The sequence below is a fragment of the Ambystoma mexicanum genome, chromosome 5q (genome assembly GCF_040938575.1).
Source record: "Ambystoma mexicanum isolate Mex_15411 chromosome 5q, UKY_AmexF1_1, whole genome shotgun sequence".
NCBI lineage: Eukaryota > Metazoa > Chordata > Amphibia > Caudata > Ambystomatidae > Ambystoma > Ambystoma mexicanum.
Genome location: NC_090933.1, coordinates 560,972,617 through 560,993,237, shown reverse-complemented (window position 1 = coordinate 560,993,237; position 20,621 = coordinate 560,972,617). Strand labels below are relative to the sequence as shown.

Sequence of the window (20,621 nt, the reverse complement as noted above, 5' to 3'; positions counted from 1 at the left end):
GCTAATTCACAAAACGTCTGGAAAATCTGAGAAATGTGTACATTAACTTCAAGATTTGTATTTATATCTTCATCCCATCTATCTAGTGTAGTCATTGATGTGGCTTCCTACAATGAAGGGTCGGGCAAGAAGAACAAACACTCACAGGTGTCCCTTTCAAACCTGAAATGTAAGCCATGTTCCTCTCATTTGGCCGGATGGCTTTACCCTGGCCACTACACGCACGCAGGCGGGACCTCAACTTCATCCAGACTGCCTCGCACATGCATCCTGGGACATAAACCTGGCTCGGTCCAGACCGAATATGCGGACAGTTCACAACCCCCTGCTGCATAGTTCTGCAATGTGCTCGATTCGCACAAAAAATGTGCCCTTTTCTCTGCTCTGCACAAACACAAGTGGGCAAAACACTTGCATTGCAGATTGTCAAAAGAACATCTGTTCACGCAAAGTGCTCTGCACAGCCAGATTCACATTTGTGGGTGCTGAAGACTGCTGGAAGAAAGCATGACATGGTTAGTGTAACATCCTAGCAAAGTGTGTTCTAATTCACTCATGCAGTCACTATAATTGGACCTCATGTGCAAAGAAGTAGAGGCCAGCTAGATGCTTCTTTATTATTAATATTATTATTATTATTATTATTATTATTATTAATTATTTCTAATAAGTGCTACAAGCCCACATGCCTCAGAGCAGCGACAAAAAACAAACAAAAATGATCAACAAAACAAAAGAAAAAAGCAGCCGAGAGAGATCAGAGAGACAGAGAAATAAGCAAGCAAGAAGGAACCAAACAGAGGAGAACAAAAATAGATAAGTCTTAAGATTCTATTTTTAAAAGAAAAAGTAGACAGCAAGCGGCACATATAGCAAGGAAGACTGTTCCACTGAGATGGTACCGCAATGTCAAACAATGTGTGTCTTTTTAGCTGGAGTATTGAAAAACCCACCTCCAGACGTAAGCGGTACTGAGAGCAAAGGACTCTTTTGGAATCTTGAAGCTTGACAGGTCATGTAAGGACCTATGGGTAAGTGAAAGAGTCTTGTGTTTCATGCAGTCTTGAACAGAGAGCCAGTGCAGCGAATGTCTGGAGGAGGTGACATGATCCCTTCTAGGAAGAAGATTACTAATAAAACGACCAGCATTATTTTAAATGACCTGTAACTTGTTGATGTTAGCTTGAGACTTCCCTAGAAAAAGTTAATTACAGTAGTCAAACTTGGAACAAATGATAGTATGCACCAAAGTGGCACAACTTTGCTCAGACAAATGAGGCCTAATTGGTTGGAGAAGCTTATGATAGTACGAGAAAAAGGTCCTAAGGTAATCAGTGTGGGTACTCATGGATAAATCAAAATCCAAGTAAACCCCCATTGTCTTAACATTCTGGACCACTGTAATGGTGCCATCAGAGATTGAAAAGCATCATAACGGATGTCAAGTTTTTTTCAATCTCTGCCTAGTGCCTAGAATAGGCCGTTCAGTTTTTGTGTCATTGAGAGCTAGAGACTGGCTGTCATCCAGGCTTCGATAGCAGAATAAATCTGGTTGACTTTCATGTGTTTTTATCGTGGTCCCCAGTAAGTTGAAAGAGGACCTCTGTATCATCTGTGTAATTCGTACCAGCTGAACCAGGATGTTAGTGGTCCGGTAGATATGTTGTATAGTGTAGGTGCAAGGTATGAATCGTGGGGTACCCCACAAGGGAGTGCACTGAGGGAGGTTATGGATTCATCCATGAAGACTTGGCAGTCGTACTACCGAGGAAGGAGTTAACCCATTCAGTCACAGCGCTAGAAACATTGGCAATCTTAGAAAGTCTTTCCACCAGAATGGGATGATCCACCAAGGTCGAATGCTGCAGATAAATCAAGCAACATGAGTAGGATAGTATGTCCCTTCTCTAGAATGCTTGTGATATTTAATATGAGGTCAATAATTGTGGTTTTAGTAACCTGCTGTGCTTGAAAGTCCGACTGACAAATGTCAAGAATATTGTTGGTTTACAAATGGTGTTGGACATGAAGATCCACCAGCCTATCAATGATCTTCAAGAGGAAAGAACAGAGGTAATGGAACTGTAGTTAATTGCCACTGTGGGCACCAGGGTTTCCTTTTTAGGAGAGGTGGAATCCATGCAATGTTTAAACAATAGAAGCATCAAAGGACGGGAGTCAATGCATCAGGCAATTTCTGTATAATCGAGGGGGGCATGTATAAAGTAGGTTTGATTGAACTTAAAACCTCTCTGATATAATCTTTAGAAACATGGTGTAGAGAAAAAGGAAGTGCCATAGAATCATTAATAGGATATGATTTGTTCGATTAACAGGGGTGGTAGCTTGTTTCCATACCGTGCAAGGCTTTTTGCAATGTGTGTACTGTGAAGATGAAGTTTGGCCATCATAGCATCTTGAACTACTTGGCACCAAGAAGTATCCTTAGTGATATCAGCACGTGTGACTGTCTTGTTTCCATCAAGTTCTTTAAGGATTGTGAACACCTCCTTGGTATCTAATTATGCAGAGCGGACACAGCATTCATTGTATAGTTTTTTAGCGTTGAAAAATTACTTTCTTATAGTTGTCAGCTGAAGTATTATAAATGGCTTTATTCTGAAAAGTGGGTTATTTCCTCCAAGATCCGTCTGCAGATCTCTTGACAGTTTAACAAGATCATCAGAGAGACATAGATGTTTTCCTGTCACATGTTTGAGGTTATTCTTTTTGACAGGTGCTAAAATGTCAATAGATGTGGCAACGGCAGTATTGTGTAAGTTAACCAGACTGAATGCATCAGTAAGATCTGGTAGTTGGTCCAACAGTGGTTGAATGGTAGATTTAAAGGAGGACCTTGTTATGTTTTCAGTATCACGACTGTAACTACTTTTTTTGGTTTTCTAAGAGGGAGTCATTTGGAAGATGTAAATATGTCAAATATAATACAAAAATTGTCAGACCACGGACAAGAACCATAGAGAGAAAAACATTCTGAGTAAGAAACCAGTTAGAGAGGTTACCTTCCTTATGATTCGATGTATGCACTTGTTGGGAGAAGCCAAGCGAGCAGAGCATGTTAACTAGTGAGGCAGCATGTAAATCTCAGATCATGTGCCCAATAGGTAAAATCTCTGAAAATGATGGTAGAAGTGGAGAGTTTGAGAAATATGTTGAGCAGGCATTGATACTGGGGGTCATTACGAGTTAGGAGGTAGCCATGCCGCTATTTGTGGCATGGCTACTACTCCCTTACCGGGTACCCGGTCCGGGTTCCTTAAATGAGGAATTACCGGGCGATTCCAACCTTGGAGGGCCCGGTAATTCTTCATTCAAGGACCCCGGACCTGGTACATCACCATTCCCATTTGAGCCCACACAGGGCTCAATGGGAATGGGGAGCATGCTAACAACGGGCCTGTTATTAACAGGCCCGTTGTTAGCATGTTGGGCTGCTTGCGGGTCCCGCAAGCAGACTTCGTAATAGGGTGGTAAGGGGTTAACGGCTCCAGCACCTTTACCGGTGCCTTTAACCCCTTACCGCCCTCCTCGTAATGAGGCCCACTGATTCTCAAAAAACGTCTTTGGTTGTGGACGTTGATAGACCAGAACCAGGTTGTTGGCAGTATTATGATGTATCTGCCGTTTAATGTGCAAGCATTCACAGCCATCAATTGGATGACAATCAACTTTGTGCATATCAAGGATGTCTTTAAAGATTAGAGCAACTACACCCCCTTGTTCATAGTATGAATTACATGGATGATGTTATAGCCAGCTGGAGTGGCCAGAGTGGCAGCATGAAGAGCAGTATAGGGTAGCCATGTTTCAGAAATAAACATAACAGATACATTATTTGCGACTATATAATTAGTGACCTCAGTAGAATACTTAACGTGTGTGCAGGTGTTCAAAAAATGCGGATTCAATTGGAGAACATATAGGGTCAGCATGTTTACTAGGTGAGGTTTTTCCTCACTTAAAAGATGAAAGGCCAGATAAGTGAGTGACATCAAATGTAGCTAGTAATGAGACATTTATGGGCCTCATTGTGAGTTTAATGGTGCAGGAAAAGTGCTAGTAAAATGCTGGTAATTCGGTGACCAGCACTTTTACTGTACCGCCAAACTACAAATTTGCCAGTGGGGGTCACTGATTTACCTCCAGCCAAGCGTTGGAAGTAAATCAGGCCCCACCTACAAAAAACAGCTGGTATTTCCAGCACAAGTATTATCAGTGTCAGAAATACTGCCAATCCATTCAATGGACTCCAATGGGAGTCCATGGAATGGGGATTTACTGCCCTTTCTGCCACCTGTAATATTCCATATATTCCACGATATCAGGCAACAGAAACCGTAGGTCAGTTTGCCAGTATCCTGACAGATATACCAGCAGGATACCTGTGAATTTATAATGAGGACCATTGTCAGTAAAAGGAGATGCAGAACTGAATAAGACAGTAGAGACTGAATTAGTGTCCCTAGGGGTATCTAAAGTGAAGGTGAGACTTGAAGTACTCTGAATCGTTGATGATGAAGTGACTGAGGAGGGAATAGTGTCAATAGCAGACAGAGATGTGAATATATTCAAAATATTAGATTGGACAGCTGCTGCAGATGACAGAGCAGCAGTAGTTGTTGAGATGTCAGAGTTGTTTGACGTAGCAAAGATAGGTGAAATCAAACAGGTTTTAGAGGTTGCCAAGTCTATTATACGCAGAAGATCGGGTGCTGGCTTAGAAATAGTCATAATATTGTTCTGTAATGAAGGCTCGCAAGACAATGTTGGTGAACATTGAGCAGTCCTGTTTTCTAGCAAAGGAGCACATAACAAAGTTGCTGATCGGCAAACAGTGCTAAGCACAACATAAGAAATATATTATGAGTGCCAAAATCTGTAATTTTCAAGATAGTGGGTGTTGACTCATTAATAGGCATAGTATATTTAGATTTCCCAATATTAGCCATGGTGCTGTTCTGTAACAATGGAGCAGCTGGGGCAAAATGACTGTGTAATCATCACAGTCATTACCAACTTTAGTAGTTGGAGTAATTGTAGATACAATTTTATCTTACACATTTGGGAGAGATGTCTTATATAACAATTGTGATGTATCAGTGAATTGCTTAATACTAACAGTGTTGGGTGTCACATTTAAAGATAAGTAGTAATTAAAAATGCTGGAGATGATTCTAGGAGAAAGGCGAGGGCTGGGTGTACAAGAGGAAATGTTTGGCTCAAGTTTCTTCATCATGCAGTGAAGAAGGGCAATAGGATTAGCCTTATAGGGGAACGCATCATAAAGGATTTATATACCAAAAAAGTACCTGAGAAATCAGTCACAGCATGCAATGGTTTGTGGGAAATGTAGTTCCCACACCATGTAGTAAAGTAAATTCCAGGAGTCTGGAACACAGTGCCAGTGCAAAAGTAAAACACAAAATAAAACAAATACAGGACAAATACAGGGAGGTAATGTCCTGCTTCTCAAAATAAAGGTCAAATCAAGATCAAATCAAGCAGAAAAACACGGATCAAACAAATCAAGCACAGAAAACAAAAATGAAAGTGATACAGGGAGCTACAGTCGTGCTCTCAATCAGAGGTCCTGCTTCTTTTTCAAAACTCTCGTGCTAATCTCAGAACCCGAGCAATGCTCCCCAGCGTGCAAATAAAAACCAAGCTACCTCCAAATGTGGCTTACACCTGAACTGGTAATCAATGGAATTTTATGGCCACTAAACTGACCTTGCAACTTCACTGTCTGATATGCTGCCCCTAACTCTAACTCTAGGGTGGCCTACTCAACAATGTTCATTGTAGGCCACCTATTCAGTCCTTTAATTTATTTACTTCATGTATGGCTTTGCTCTAGTATGGTTAAGTGTTACTACTTACCCAGTGTCACACAGCATACTCTAGTAAGGTGCTACTGCGAGCATCCACACTGTGGGATATATTGACGCACACAACGCCATTGCACCATATCACCAAGCTGCATTTGCGCAAGAAACAGCAACCTTGCAGGGCTGGCTCCTGTGCGCACCAGGACCTCAAAATTGCATGTTAGCAGCAACAACAAAAAAATGGCTGCATCAGCCTGCCTAACACACTTCGGGCAAAATCGAACAAGGGGACACACTGAAAAAGTATGTGTGTTCTGAAACATATATGGATTCAAGTGAACAAGCAGCACTGCATTGCTGCAAAAGCCAAAAATTCTCCTTCAAAATGAAACCTTCTTCACCCTTTCAAAATGCTGTGTTATGCTATTTCCATTTGTGCATTCTGAAACCACTGTGATGGAAACGTCCCTGGCAGACCCAGGATAAGTAATTTAACCTCAGGAAAACCGGGCATAATTCCTGAATGACAGGTTCTGTCAAAGTAGATCTGAAAGAAATCAACAAACAACTTTCTTTTCACTCGCACGGGAACACGTGTTTATTTCGTGCCAAAATGTATCCAGGTGCAGCAGTTCAAAGAGACTTTTAACTCTTTGAGCCAGGCCAAGTGCAAATGTATCTATACTTTGGATAAAACTCCTGCTGCAAGGACATGACTACAGCTGCAAAGTCAGTGTGAGCAATCTGAGGAGCTGCAAACCGAATTAAAGAAAGAAATGCTAGCAGTTTTTAACACATGTGGAAAAATGGGCTGTGCTGACTGAAGAAAAAAAATGGCCTGTTTAAAACTCAATTGTTAATGAAAGCCTGTTTACTTGGCAATATAAAGGGATCATGTTTGTTTAACACTCAATTGTTAATGAAAGCCTGTTTACTTGGCAATGTAAAGGGATCATGTTAGTGGTGATAATACATACATAGGCTATCTTCTTTCATAGGTTTGTTTAATTCAAGACCCAAAGTGAGAAATTAAACAGTTTAAAACACATGGGATGGATTTTCAAACTCTCAGAAAAACCTGTCATTCCAGGTGCCAGCCATGAAACTTCCCAAAGGAAGGGAGATACACCATAAATCCAGGCCACGCAGGTGCGAAGTGCCAGCTTGAAAAACTTTGCATGGGACACGAAAATGAAAGTTTACACGCTCGTCAGACATTCGTCTGTGCTCCAGGCTGGGACAAAAGTAGTCCTGGGACACTCACCTGTCAAGTGTGAGGGGGCAATAAAACCTTCAATTAAGACTGGAAACCCCCTTGCCTTGAAGGAAATGACAGCTGCTTGCAGTTGGAGGAAGAAAAAATAACAGTATCTAGTAACAAAGGGACTGCCTTGTGGTTACAAAGACTATGTTATAAAGAAACTTTAAAGACTTTTATTTCTGTATCAAGAATTAGCAAACATTTTAAAAGTTCACAATTGTAAATCTAATTTTGTGGGCTATCTTTTAAAACTTGATAGAACTCTTTGCCGCATGGTGAACAGAAGTTACAAAATATGACATAGTCCAAGGAAAGTATTAATGTGGCAAACATAACATTTTGTACATACATCCCTTGGGACAATTCGCATTTTGGATAAAACTGTTGAATTTTAGGCTAAAACTTTAATGTGTAAAACTACCAAAATGTATCAGAAAGGTGAAACAAGGTTGCACAGACCTGAGGATTGGACTGATCTGGGCTGAACATAATATGTAACCTGGGTGTATAATTTGCCAAGAGATTGCAAGTAAAGAAATGTATGTTTTGGGCAAAATCGGATTTTAAGTAAAGTAAATGTGGGAGTGTTTGGACATTGTAAACCTCACCTCATAAATCTGATATCACTCCTTTAGAAATCCAACCGACTGAGAGAGAGGCAGAGATTAGCTCCCCTGCCCAAACCAAGTAGTTTAGGGGCAGGCTTAGTTAACCCTGCCCAGCCTGTACTTTGATGATGCCATTTTGCATTATAAATAAGGGTCCCTGACAAGACCCTGGACACATGCTCTTTCTGATTTCCCGTGCTGCGTTCCTGTTCCTGTTTCATATTTCAGACTCCAGATCCCAACATCAAGGACAAGCATTGCTGTTCGTATTCCAGGGCCCACTGCAAAACCCAAGCATTGCGGATCCTACTCCAGCAAGGCCTACCCTACAATATTAAAACCCACTAATCTCCCAGTAACCAGGAGAAACTGTGGTACTTTTGGCATCCTAATCCAGCTTGGCTTGCTGCCATTCACTGCATGCTGCTGCCATCCTGCTACCCTGATGACCTATAGTATCCAGTAACCAGAACTGCCAGTCCAGAAGAACTATCCTTTGGTATCCAGTCCCGGCTCAACTGATCCTGTCCCACTGATTTTGTCCAGCTGTCCTTTGTTAGACCAGATCATGTGGTGACCAGAAAGGCTGATTGTCCAAAATCCTAACTAACGTTGACTGAGAGTATCAATAGGAACCATAGAAACCATATTATACCTTGCCTTGGCTTGTCCTTAGTTCCACTCTCTAAGTCATCCTATCCTTATCCTGATAACTTGTAATATTGTCAAAAATCATTTTTGAAACCCTACCTTTGATTTCTTGTGCTAGCGCCAACTTCTTTAATAATTTTGTCTTGTGAAATCCTAAGCCCTTAGTCCTCTTTCGAGTGATTGGTCTGGTTCGGCCAGGGCTGGCGCGGAGGTGCTAGGGTTGAATTCGCGAGTCAACCCTGGAGCTTACTGTGTCTCAATCTGATAGCCTAGCCTTAATGCTCTAGTGTAGAGTAAAACTGTTCTTGTCAAAACTGCTTTCTTTTCCTTTTTTGCTCCTTCATTTTCTCAAAATACACCTCACTAGATCTTGCATAACTCCCTCAATTTACCAGCTAGAGACCTAATTTAACTTCCATATTGCAGTATTTCACCCGTTCTTATTAAAAACAGTTTTGGTAAATTCAGGCGGGAATTGCAACAGTTTGCTAAATTTCCAAAGTGTCAATTTGATTATAAACTGTTTTAAATCTTCCATTCAATTAGAATTGTATGCTTTTGCTCAATCCATTGCTTGTGATTCCTAGTATCTTTCCAGTGTTGCGCCAGTAAAGAATTGTTTTTGTTTCAAGAGTTTTATACCCATTCATTGTTCATTCATCCATTTCAGAGTGTCATTTTTTGCATTGCCAGGGTTTAAAATCAATTTTTCTCTCTTGTTTTGGGAGGGAATGTTGGATTTCAATTCTGTTTTCCCTTTGTCATTCCTGATTACCTGCTGCTTCTGTTTATCCACTTAGAATTGATTATTTGTGGGTTAAAGGAACATTGCAGGGGGAAATTCTAACTCAAGTGCTAGCTTACCTAAAATCAAAAAGTGCTCCTATTCCCTGGTGTTTTGTAGTTGTGTCACTACAAGGTTAAACTAAGTGTATTGCTTACATTCCTATTTTTCTTATCACCCCATTGGTGATTGTTGCCCCATATTAAAAATTGAATGATTTCTTTTGAATTTTAAAGTAAATAAATAATTACCTTTTACCAATCAGCCTGGTTCATGGTCCATTGTGACCCGGGGTATTTGAAAATGGGGTGTGATATGAGTGGTGTACCATCTCAATATTGAATCTAACATAAAACATGAGCATATCAATCGCGCGCTGCATACTGGGCTGAGACTAAGGTGTGCGTCGCCTGATTGAAATCCTTAACAACACTGCTATAATTTGCTTTCTCCTACTTCTGCATTTTCCCAGCAATTATCCTTCAAGGCATCTCGAGTTTTGGTATTTGTTTCACAGTTGCTAAGAAATAGTGTACAGCCCATAATCCACACAATCTGGCAGTAACTTCATTTCCTCCCCATACATGCACTGTGTGTCATGGCATGATGTGACCGTTGGATGCCCCAGACCTCGTACATCTCAATGTTGGGGTAACATGTTGTTTGAAAACTGTACAGGTTCCTGGGGCGCTATGGGACTAATGTGTGTGAGTATATTCACCCACAAAGTCTGTTCCCTGCATGCCACCAACCCACTCTGATTTTCAATCACTGTGCCCAGGCCTCCAGGGGCCCAAAATATTTGAATCCACAAGAGGTGAGGCTACCACACCTCCACTATAATGTCACAACTAACAGCAGAAACCTTATCAACTCAAACAATTGCTACATGCCCCACCAGTGTGCTGGCAGGGACAGAGAGAACAGCTAATTGACTTACATAGAACTCTGGAATGGTTCTATGTGCAAAGTGAAAATGAATGATGCCCCAAGTCTCTTCAATGGCATGCATATTTGATCACATGAAGCCATGTTGGGTCAGTAGAGAGTCATGAGCCTCCAACACCCCGGTAGATTCGTTTGTATTACTTTGTGGCTGACCAATGATTTGCTACACTGCGCATGCTCTTCCTTCAGATACAGGCAAGTGTCCAGGAACGTATCAGGTCTTCTTTCTGGTTTAGGTTTAGGCGAGCACAGGAACCAAAGGGGTAAGAAATCTTGCTGTAGGTAACAGCATTGAGTCGGTACTGACTTGATAACTCTTTTCTTTAAGGATGGTAAAGTATGGTGCAATTAGCAGGGTCCAATCCAAGCATCCAAGCTCTTCTAGCACAATAATCAATTATTGGTGGAATTCCTATTTCGAAACACAAGATGGTGATTCAGACAGAAACTGTTATTATTTAACTTTAATAGTGTTCCCTTTTTGCAATTCTTGCTGATTAACACATGGTTGTGGTGAAGGATCTAGGATTGAGCTTGATGAAATAATGTAGCAATCGCGCCCCAGCATGGTGGCGTACATGGCCGGTTTTGTCCCACAAGCCAGAGCCTAGGCAGGCACGAGTGAAGCAAGTTAATTGGTGAGGGCTGCAGGCCGTTACCGGGCCTGTTCGTCCCCTGGAGTGGCATGGATGCTATGCGTACCCTATGGTTTGCCCAGGGTGCAAATAGTTGTTTTTTCTCTAGAGATTGGCTGCTCTTGTTGAGCAATGCCAATCTCCTGAGGGAAGAAAAAGAAAGATGGCAGCCATCATCGGAAAAGTGACTAAGTCCCTTTTCCATTTCTATGGTGACCAGGTGTGGGAGGAATGGTGGCACCAGAGCACAAAGATCCGGTCCAGCTGGTATCTAGGGAGGAAGCAGAGGATGGGGAAAGGGTTTGTCTTGTTTTGGGGCGATGTGGAGGTGGGACGGCAACAGGGACAGGCTCCCTGTTGCCTTCCCACATTAAGAAAAAAGATGGCGCAACCCCAGTAAGAACCCGGGTGGCTGGAAACAGCAGGGGGAGACTATGTATTCTCGTCTGCTGTTCCAGACACCTGATGGGCTGAGCGACCTTGCCTGGGTGCGACTACAAATGATATTATATATTGGAGTATTGTTATCCTTGCATAAAGGATTCCAAAATCTCAAGCAGGTGTTAACATTTGTATGACAACGTCCACAAGGCTTTTCCAACCCTCTTTACGGGATGAAGAGACAGAACATTGTCAGGGACTTACACATACATGTAACTAAGCATATTCTGTTATATGCACTTGCTGTGTCACACAATCTCAGCATGTGTCATACTCCCCCTCATTAGTCTACACTACCCCTGAAGGCATCTACTACTTTTGGAAGATCAACGCAATAATGTAGTAGTTCAATTATTATAGGAAAGTGGTGATTGAAGCTGGAAGAGGTCTAGAAAATGTTGAACAAATCCGTGCTTGTTAGGGTGGGATAAATTGGGATGGATGTTATTTCCTATCACAATTTGTATACTTTTGGTTTACAGATAGGAAATCAAATTGCTGGCAGATTTTCATCGTTTGCAGTGCAGCTCACGTTAGAAGTCCTTTGTCCACCTTTAACTTTTCTCATAAAATGCTATCTAAAGACATGATTTGTTCAGCTTCTAGGTCTAAACACCCTTATTTAGCAATCTTTCATAATTCAGATATTATTCACGTCCTGTGATATGCTATTCGTCCCCATAGTCTTCAGTCAGGCCACACAGATAGCTTCTGCCATTTTCATCAGCCTTCCTCCTCCAAGTCTACGTGTCACCTCATCCAGTTACCTCACCTTTCCTCCACCTTCTCCTACCAGGATGCATTGCCTTTCAGGCTACATATCGAACAGGTCCATTCCTTGATCTCCTTTAACATAGACTGAACTCATGAATTGCCTATCTCCTATGTCGCTTAACACTGCTCACCCAGTGCTGTTCCACCTGGTGTAAAAGTGGTGAATCCAAGATGGCGCAAGCTCATGTGCTGCATTATTATGCACTGTGGAGTTGACAGGAGCTATGAACACCCAAAGTGACCTGATGATTTGGCTAAAGCTACCATTTGGATGACTGAAGAGGGGATATGAGAGTGTGCGCTTTCCTAGTAAAATGGGATGCAATGCTACACAATATCCATCTGCTAAGGTGGAACTGCTTGCTAGAAACATGACCTTCTGAAGTCCATTAATTTGTCAACATTTGCCCAACACTGAATAGGTCAGGATTCCGCAAATGTGTTGCATTATTATAACTGTCTCAATGAGTACAGAAATATTACACGATCGTAACTGAACAGTTGGAGCATGTAATGCACTGCAATATCAAAAAGTAATGGAGTTCCATCAACTGAATCATGATGGAATTTTGTATTTCAGCACTCAGCATGATTTTTTTTTTTAAATTGCTTGATTTAAAACAATGATCCTTGACAATGGCTTTACTGGAAACAATGATTCCTGGGTTGAAAATGCTGCACATAAAAAACCCCTGGAGGTGACTGTCCAGTGATGGTTACTGGTTGGCTCTGTAGTATGTGTGACATAGCTGAAATGTCCTATTCTACTTTCACATTTTAGGTGGAAGTTTTTTTCCAAGCATTTATAACTCCACGATTACTTTGTTGCTGTTTGCTAAACATGCCCCAATGCTCCAACGGTATTACCCAAATTGTTCGTTTTCATTCAAATGAACAATTGACCGAATTTAAAGGGTCACAATTGACCTTTTCACAATTGACCGAATATATCGGTTTGGTAATATATATATATGTATATATATATATATATATATATATATATATATATATATATATATATATATATATATATATATGGGTTTTAGGGGGTTTGGCATTGGGTGGGGGGTTGTGGGGGGTTTACCCCCACATATATGGTACAATTGACCTTCACAATTCGGTCAATTGTGAAAAGGTCAATTGTCATTCCAGCAGTTGTAAAATGAACAATTCGTATACAACCACTCCAACCACAAGGATGTCAGACTATATTGCACTGATGATCGCTAATAAGGGTGCAATGTGCATACAGTTGCCTGCATGCTTGAAAGATGTCTGTCTTGGGTTGAAAAAGATATATATACATTATCACTGCCATATAAGTGCAATGATATATTGGGAGACCCTGCTCAACATAGGGAGTTCCCCTCCCCAATGAAGTGAGAGCCCACTGCAAACCATTAATTTCTTTGGATTTGTAAGCACTATCTATGAATAATATCGATGCACATACACCTCTCCACTTGTGCCAACAAAGAGCCAAGAACCAGGCTGGTGTAGAAAGAGAATATGTATTTATTTAAAGTATCTGTTCAATGAATCATGTCCTTCACTGATAACACATGCCCCCTTCTCTGTGGCACCAAACAAAACTTCAACAATTAAATAGTAATAGTTTGTGAAAGATACAGTGAGCTAAAAGTGATGGCTGCGGACTCTGAAAGTGGGAAAAAAAGAGCAGGTTATCATACCATGTTCTTTCTAGAGAGGGGCGCCCTGCTACCTTTTTTATAAGGAACTTGGGGTTGGTGACCCTAAGATGCATGGGGGAACCTAGACGTGGGCCCCTTGCTCACTGTGCTCAGAAAGGCACAGCTCCAACTCACTGATGGGGCCCAAGAAGGCTGAAACAAGTGTCTGGGGTTGATGTTGGTACTCTTGTTCAAAGGAGGTTTGCCTGGCATTTCGGTGCTGGTCTTCCCTTGTGGGCGGGACAAGGACTGATATGCAAATAGATATTCCTACATTCCTACATATTCCTACATTTGTGAAAGGTACAGTAAGCTACAATTGACTCTCAAAGTGGGAAACAAACACAGAACATGTTATCATACCATGCTCCGTCTAGAGAGGGGCACCTGCTACCTTTTTTGTATTTAAGAATTAAATAGTACTTGATAAAACTTAGATTAACAACAAAGCCGTATTTTTGATTTTTAAAACAGGTCACACATTACATGTACAATGCTTGAGACCTGGGATTTCTCTGCACTTCTGCTAAATGCTTGCAGTTTTGAAAAAACAGATTTGTAAAATACATGTGGCAAATAGCACCCTGTTTCCTTTTCACCCAAAAGCAATGCAAAGATAATTCTGCTATCAGGGTCACTTACAGGAGAAAGTGTATAGGGATCAATGGAAATTACACCAATTTCTCTATGCAAAACTCTTCACCCCCTCCACCCCCAGCACCAAAGACTTTGACATCCGTGATATGCAACACCCTGTTGTTTAAATGCCAGGTCTAGGTGGTGGGAACAGTTTAGGAATTTTGTTTGGGGCCAAGGGCATCCCTTTCTTTAAATACAATGTTTAAGGAGTGGTGACAATCGGGATGTTCGTTTTGTGGCAAAACATCGTTTTGTTTAAATACAAGTTTTGGGAAGGGGTGTCAGTGGGGAATTTTGTTTTAGGGACAAGAACCCACCCCAACACCCCAATTGCTTTATATGTCTATGCCATTATGCCTGCTAGGAATGAGTGTGGAACATTCAAACTCTTCCAAGCTTCACCCAGCATCAATCTATTTGGGAGTTCATTAAATAAATATAAAGTCAAAAATTCTAAGGGTCTACACAAATTGCCACCACACACTATGAAGGATATTAAGAGAGGCAGATCCCCCACACACTTTCAAATGGATCAATTCTACTTACAAGGGACCTCTGTTTTGGGGCTCTCGGGGAAGAAAGCCAGGCTCCTCTTTGGACAGCACCAGGCCTGATCACTTCAGTTAGAAATAGTCACCAGCGTTCATCTCTCATCTGGTTCTTCTTAAGGATCATGGCCTAATCAGCTGTTGGCTTCCCCAATTTCTCTATACCAGGCAATGTTTAAGGCCTCTCAATGTTAAGGCCTCTCCATCCAGCTGTGTCAGGATACCCTAAAGTGGATTAAGGGCAAGTTCTGGAAGATGTTTGGCAGCTCTCCCTCAAAGATGGTTTTTAGGCAGCTTCTCAAATTGTATGATCTTTGTCCTTCTTGTTTCCCCTTCTGCATCAACCAAGTACTTTTTGCTGTATAAGCCACACCTCCAATTATTACAATTCGAAGGTGTCAGTTTATTGATGCTAACTTTCTAATTGGAGGATTACCCTCTCGTACGTCTCCCCAGAGTCAACCGTTCTCTGCCCTGACAGACCCATGGAGTCCTCTGATTGAAGTGAAATGGAGAGGTAAACCTCTTCTGTCATTTACACATATTTCTAGCTGTCAGCTTTGTACCCAAAAAGTCCCAGCACGGCAACATTTTGTAATTTATCAATACATGCCATGACATATCGATATTAATGTTCCCCTACTCATGGCCGACTTAATGAGATGACTCCCATGTCAACATGGGATTGCACACATGAATGGTGTTTTTTTCTCCAATTTACAAAATAATTATTACAATATACATTACTAAAATGCATGTGCAGTTACATGATTCACTAGGCTAACATCTTCCCAAACCTTGGCTTAAGCACATATTCCGGGAAGCTAAGAATACATTTTAGATTGCTATAGAATTTCCAAATGTCTAATATGAAATTGGTGGTATTGCAACAGACTCAGCATCAGGTTTCAAATGACATATGAATGGACTCAGTGCAACCTATTGTTGCTGAGAAAATGAACAATTATGAATGTCCATTTAGACTAATGGAAATGTTCAAACATATATGCAAATCCAAACTCCCATTTCTCGATGTAGGTTCCATTTCTCTGAAAACATGTGGTTCAGAGCTTCTCCAGCCTCTAGCTGAATGTTGATTTTCAGCTGAAGTAAAAGCCATTAGCCTTTTTTTCTTTTGAGAGTTGATGGGCTGAGGAGATTCTATCAATGTCAGCAGATGGTCTCTGATATCAGGAGACCGGGCTGGCATCTCCCATTTTTTTCTTGTACTCTTAATTTGACCACATTTCTGATCTCATGCAGTGTATTTTCAAGCATTTTCACCCACCCATGGCTGGGTCTGTGTTGATCTGGCCTGTCGTTTATTCTTGGTGTGAATCAGCTTCATAGAGATCTCCCTTACAGGTAAGGAGCCAGGCAGGCCTGCAATGGAACAAGCATTGAAAAATCTGCTCAGCAACCCTGAATAAATGCATGTTTTGCATCTAGAACAAAATAACCTTTTTAATCATGGCAGTCTTTTCCCAGTGCAGTTTTGTTTATTAAAGCAATTTGTGTCCTTCTGTTATTGCGCAATGCCATTTTTACTAACACGTTCATTTCTTTTTTCCTGCAGCATCTTTCTTAATGTGGCAAGCTCAAATTGAAGGGCTGCTGTTCAGTTTGGTCACTCACAAATGCATTTTATATATATGATGTCTGATTTTGTGCTGAAAAGTGGGCCTTAGTCACCTGAAATAAAAGATTCTAACATAGTTTTGAATTTCTCAAGCAAGGCCCACTTATTTAATTTCTCATGGTGCACAGCATTTTGATGTGTGACAGCTTAAATGAAAATGCTGCATTGATCTCTCAGCCATCAATGTGCCCTTTTTATTGGCAATCTGATTATACTTTTCAGCATATTTTGTGTTTGAACTGTAGAAAGACACAGATTTTCCTTGATATGTTGTTCCTTGTGTCATCTTCAGCAAGACACATACGTTCTATGATACCCTGTTCAATGTGTTATTTCAGCAGGATACATATTTTCATTCACCAGGCCCTTTCACTGTGTTAAGTTTTTAGGCCTGTCATGTTTTGTGTGCCTTTCAATAAGAAGCCGACTGCACTTACAGACGTAGCACTTCCTTCAAACATATTAAACACTTCCCAAAAGGCAACAGCATATCGAGGCTTAGTACCACCAAAAATGAAATACGCCAGTCACGAGTTCATAGGTACATGTACAATTTTTAATGAGCAGATACAAATAGCTATCTGGCTCCCAACACCTTGCAGTGTGTACCAGCAGACACCGTGAGGGGAGACACTGCTGGGCATTACAAAGCATCCGTCTTTTATACACAATCCCGGTTACATCATCTAGCCCTTCTCCAAGTTAACAATTCACTAGGGTTCATACCCAGTTCACATTGCTAATACAGAATCAAATAACTCATAATGTTTGATGTTGTCTTTAAACACTTGACATGTTTTTCTGCACACAAAATACAATGGTCTCATTTGTCTTCCGACATAAAGTAAGTCCAGTTTCAAGAATGACCACAATGGGTTTCTGCAAAGGCACACAGTTTCAGCTATTCAGCATTCAGTTCCACTATTTGAACAAGGATGAAGCTAATGGTGCAGACAACATCTAAATTGAGGTTCAGTTCAGCTCCAAGGTTTCTTAGTGCAGGACAAACATTTTGCTTTCGGCAACCTCAACAAGTTCATTTTCCTCAGCTCGAGCCAAAAACATAGTTTAACATGAGACAGAAAACAGGAGTTTAATAAAAAGGGTGGATGATTCTAAAATGGCGGAAAAGTCAGCTTTGATTCAGGTTCATTCGGATGCGGTTTTTAGTGCAATGCGAATGTGCTTAGGCCAATGTTCATTATCATGCGGTATTATGCGAAATATGGTTTTACAGCATTAGCATTTTATGTTGGAGAATACATTTCTGATGGGCAGATGTGTGCAATTAATGGCTACTTCAGTTCATAGGTTTGCTTATTATTCAAATGGAGTTGCTCAGGCAAAGTATATGAGCAAGTCTTCTTGGTATCAATAAGAAGCCAACTATACTTACAGACATAGCACTTCCTTCAAACATATTAAACACTTCCCAAAAGGCAAGAGTATGTAAAAATGTATAAAGCCAGTCATTTACTAGTCAGTAGCCTTTTTGCAAATGATGCATGTAGTTGATAGGAATACCCATAGACAGTTCACTTACAACTATATGTATGATGCTACCTGTGCATTCACTGATCACTGCATAACATATGAATGATAAAATCTAGATACATGAATTTATAAGTGTTAGTTATTTAAAATGCATGTTTTCTATTGACTACAAATATCTTCCCACAGCTGTTGTGTATGGTAATATTAGAGCAGTTGGTGAACAACCTTGGATTTGCTGCTCTACTTTCATTTTAGTGTGAGCATATTGTGCATATAAGGGCATGACATGCATTAAATATTGTTTGTGAATACCCACACAAGTTGAACTTCTATAGGCTCCCCCACTCAATTATTATGGACCACCAATGAATTTATGGATTTAGCTGATCAGTGAACGTTTGGACATGCATATGATATGATATGATAGGTTATTCATAACGCGCTTAATACCCAGAGGTCTCTAAGCGCGTACCCAGGGATCAAACCTGTGTTGCACTGTTTCATCTTGATTCCAAGGCGAGCACATTGCCCCTAAGCTATCCTCTAAGTTGCATGTGTGCACATACTGGGACTAGCTACACAAGTTACATATGTAATTTATGCTATGCATTAGTTACGTCTTGGTTTTAAAATACAATATGGCCAAAACATTTGCATGGCCTAATTTACACATATTAATATGCGATGTAGGTGATTTGACCGAATCCCTGTTTTTGAAAGAGTGAAGTGACCAATTTTTTATTGTTTTTTATTGCCGGGTGAGATACCTTGCAGCTCCCCTCATTCCCCCGACCTTTATTAATATCCCTCACCACCCCCACATATATTGTATTAAAAAAATGTCAGTAACAAAATATAAAAACAATTTGGTCACGTCTTAATCGAAAACATTGCATTTGGTCACTTCTACGGTATCGATTAATATACATATGCAGAGAAAAACAGTTACACCTCAAAATGTGAGTTTTTGTCTGATTAATGTAAGCAATGCATAATATGTCCTTTACGGACTAAAAAGGGGATTCTTTTGGTCAGTCTGAAAATGAATGTCCAAATTCTAGTCACTTCCAGACACGTGATTTAGAATCTATTGGTGTACTTTCTGACATCTATTGCAGAACTTACACACAGATCATCTGGCATCCTTGTAGATGTGGATACAATTGTGGGGAAAGTGTTTTCAAATGGATTTGAATAAGTGCTTGTGTTGCTATCCACCTGTTCCTCCCTAATACATCCCATGGAACACATACATTTGCTGATTCGATATTAAGATTCACATAAACTATGCATGTTGTGCAAGTTATGTATTTTTGGAGTAATGTATGAAAAGGTCAAGTATTTTTGTACAGGTGTCGATTGTTTTGTGAATAACATGGAAAAGCTTTGTGAAGTAGCCGTTATTTGTCTTTTCTAAATGACGCATGCGTTATCGTTATGTAAATTACTGCACACATTTTTCAAAGTATAGGTCACACTTATGCTTAAAAAACGTTTGTGAATTAGCCACTTCGTTTTTAAAATCTTTTAACATCACCATGAAAGTGATATAACATGCACTAGTCAAAAACATGCGTCAGTGAAACATTTTAGAGTTGTATTGTATTTTAAATAAAGAAAATAAAAGTATGTCATTTTATTTTTTCAGGTCTGATCTACGTAAAATAGGACTACGATTTGCCGAGAAAGTGCCTTGAAATCTTCCCCGAGAAAAACCGAGAACATCTTGTACCACTTTGTTTTGTTACTAGATGCATTTTATTTTCATATGCAGTTTGTTGAATCTCCCAAACGTATGTGAATGAGACATTTTAATTTGTAAATTTGCTACACCATGGTACAAGCATACAATTATTTATTTAAATGCAATGTTTATAATAATTACTAATAAGATACTCATTAAATGTTATCACCCTGTGCTGGGAGTTTGTTTTTTGCTGTTATTTGCCGTTTCCATTGTAATTTAACTGTTTTGCTCAGGCTCTTTCGTCCATTATTTGCACTAACTTGAAATATACAAGAATATGTAACTGAAATGTTCAGGATACGCTGTCCGTGACATATTATTGTTTCATTTGGAAATATGTGATCTTTGCACATCAGAAAAAAATAATGTTCAAAACATACATTGTTTTCTGGAACATTTGCATAGCTGGATATTATCAGTTACTCAGTTACATACATATTGGCACTTACTGAAAGAATTGCAAATAATGTAAATACATTGAAGACTGGAAAGCTGCAATGCAGTTTTGGTGGAATAAAGTCTGTGAAACACTAGATATTATTCTTTTGGTGTTTAGTTTAGAAAGCAGATATGTATTGTTTTATTCTCACATCCTCTGGTCACCATATGACAATGTTCCATGTCTTCTACTCCCTTGATGGCTCCAGAAACAAACATGAGCAAGTCTATGTCTCCTTTACTTGCCCAGTGCACAATTGCAAAGTGTATTTCCTCAAAGTACTGTGGGCTATCAGAAATACACCTTTACACACAGATGCAGTGTAGCTTTTTGGTTACAACTGGAGTCTGGAAAGCAGTGATTTGAAGTGATATGGTGGTTGCACGCGTTCTTTTGCCAGTCTGTGCATCGCACTGAAACCATACATTGGCTATTGTTTGACATTGTGGTCGACAGAAATGTGGTTGGGAGTG

General features: G+C 40.3%; 1 protein-coding gene across 3 annotated transcripts in view; it reads left to right on the top strand.

The window, feature by feature from the left end:
- The window catches only part of ALKAL1 (ALK and LTK ligand 1), a 475,589-nt gene extending 455,347 nt beyond the window's left edge, over positions 1 to 20,242 (top strand). For all 3 annotated transcript variants that reach the window (XM_069621039.1, XM_069621040.1, XM_069621038.1), the window contains one exon: positions 19,611 to 20,242. The gene's annotated coding sequence lies outside the window, so the exon portion shown is untranslated. The remainder of the gene's footprint in view (positions 1 to 19,610) is intronic.
- The last annotated feature ends 379 nt before the right edge of the window (positions 20,243 to 20,621 follow it).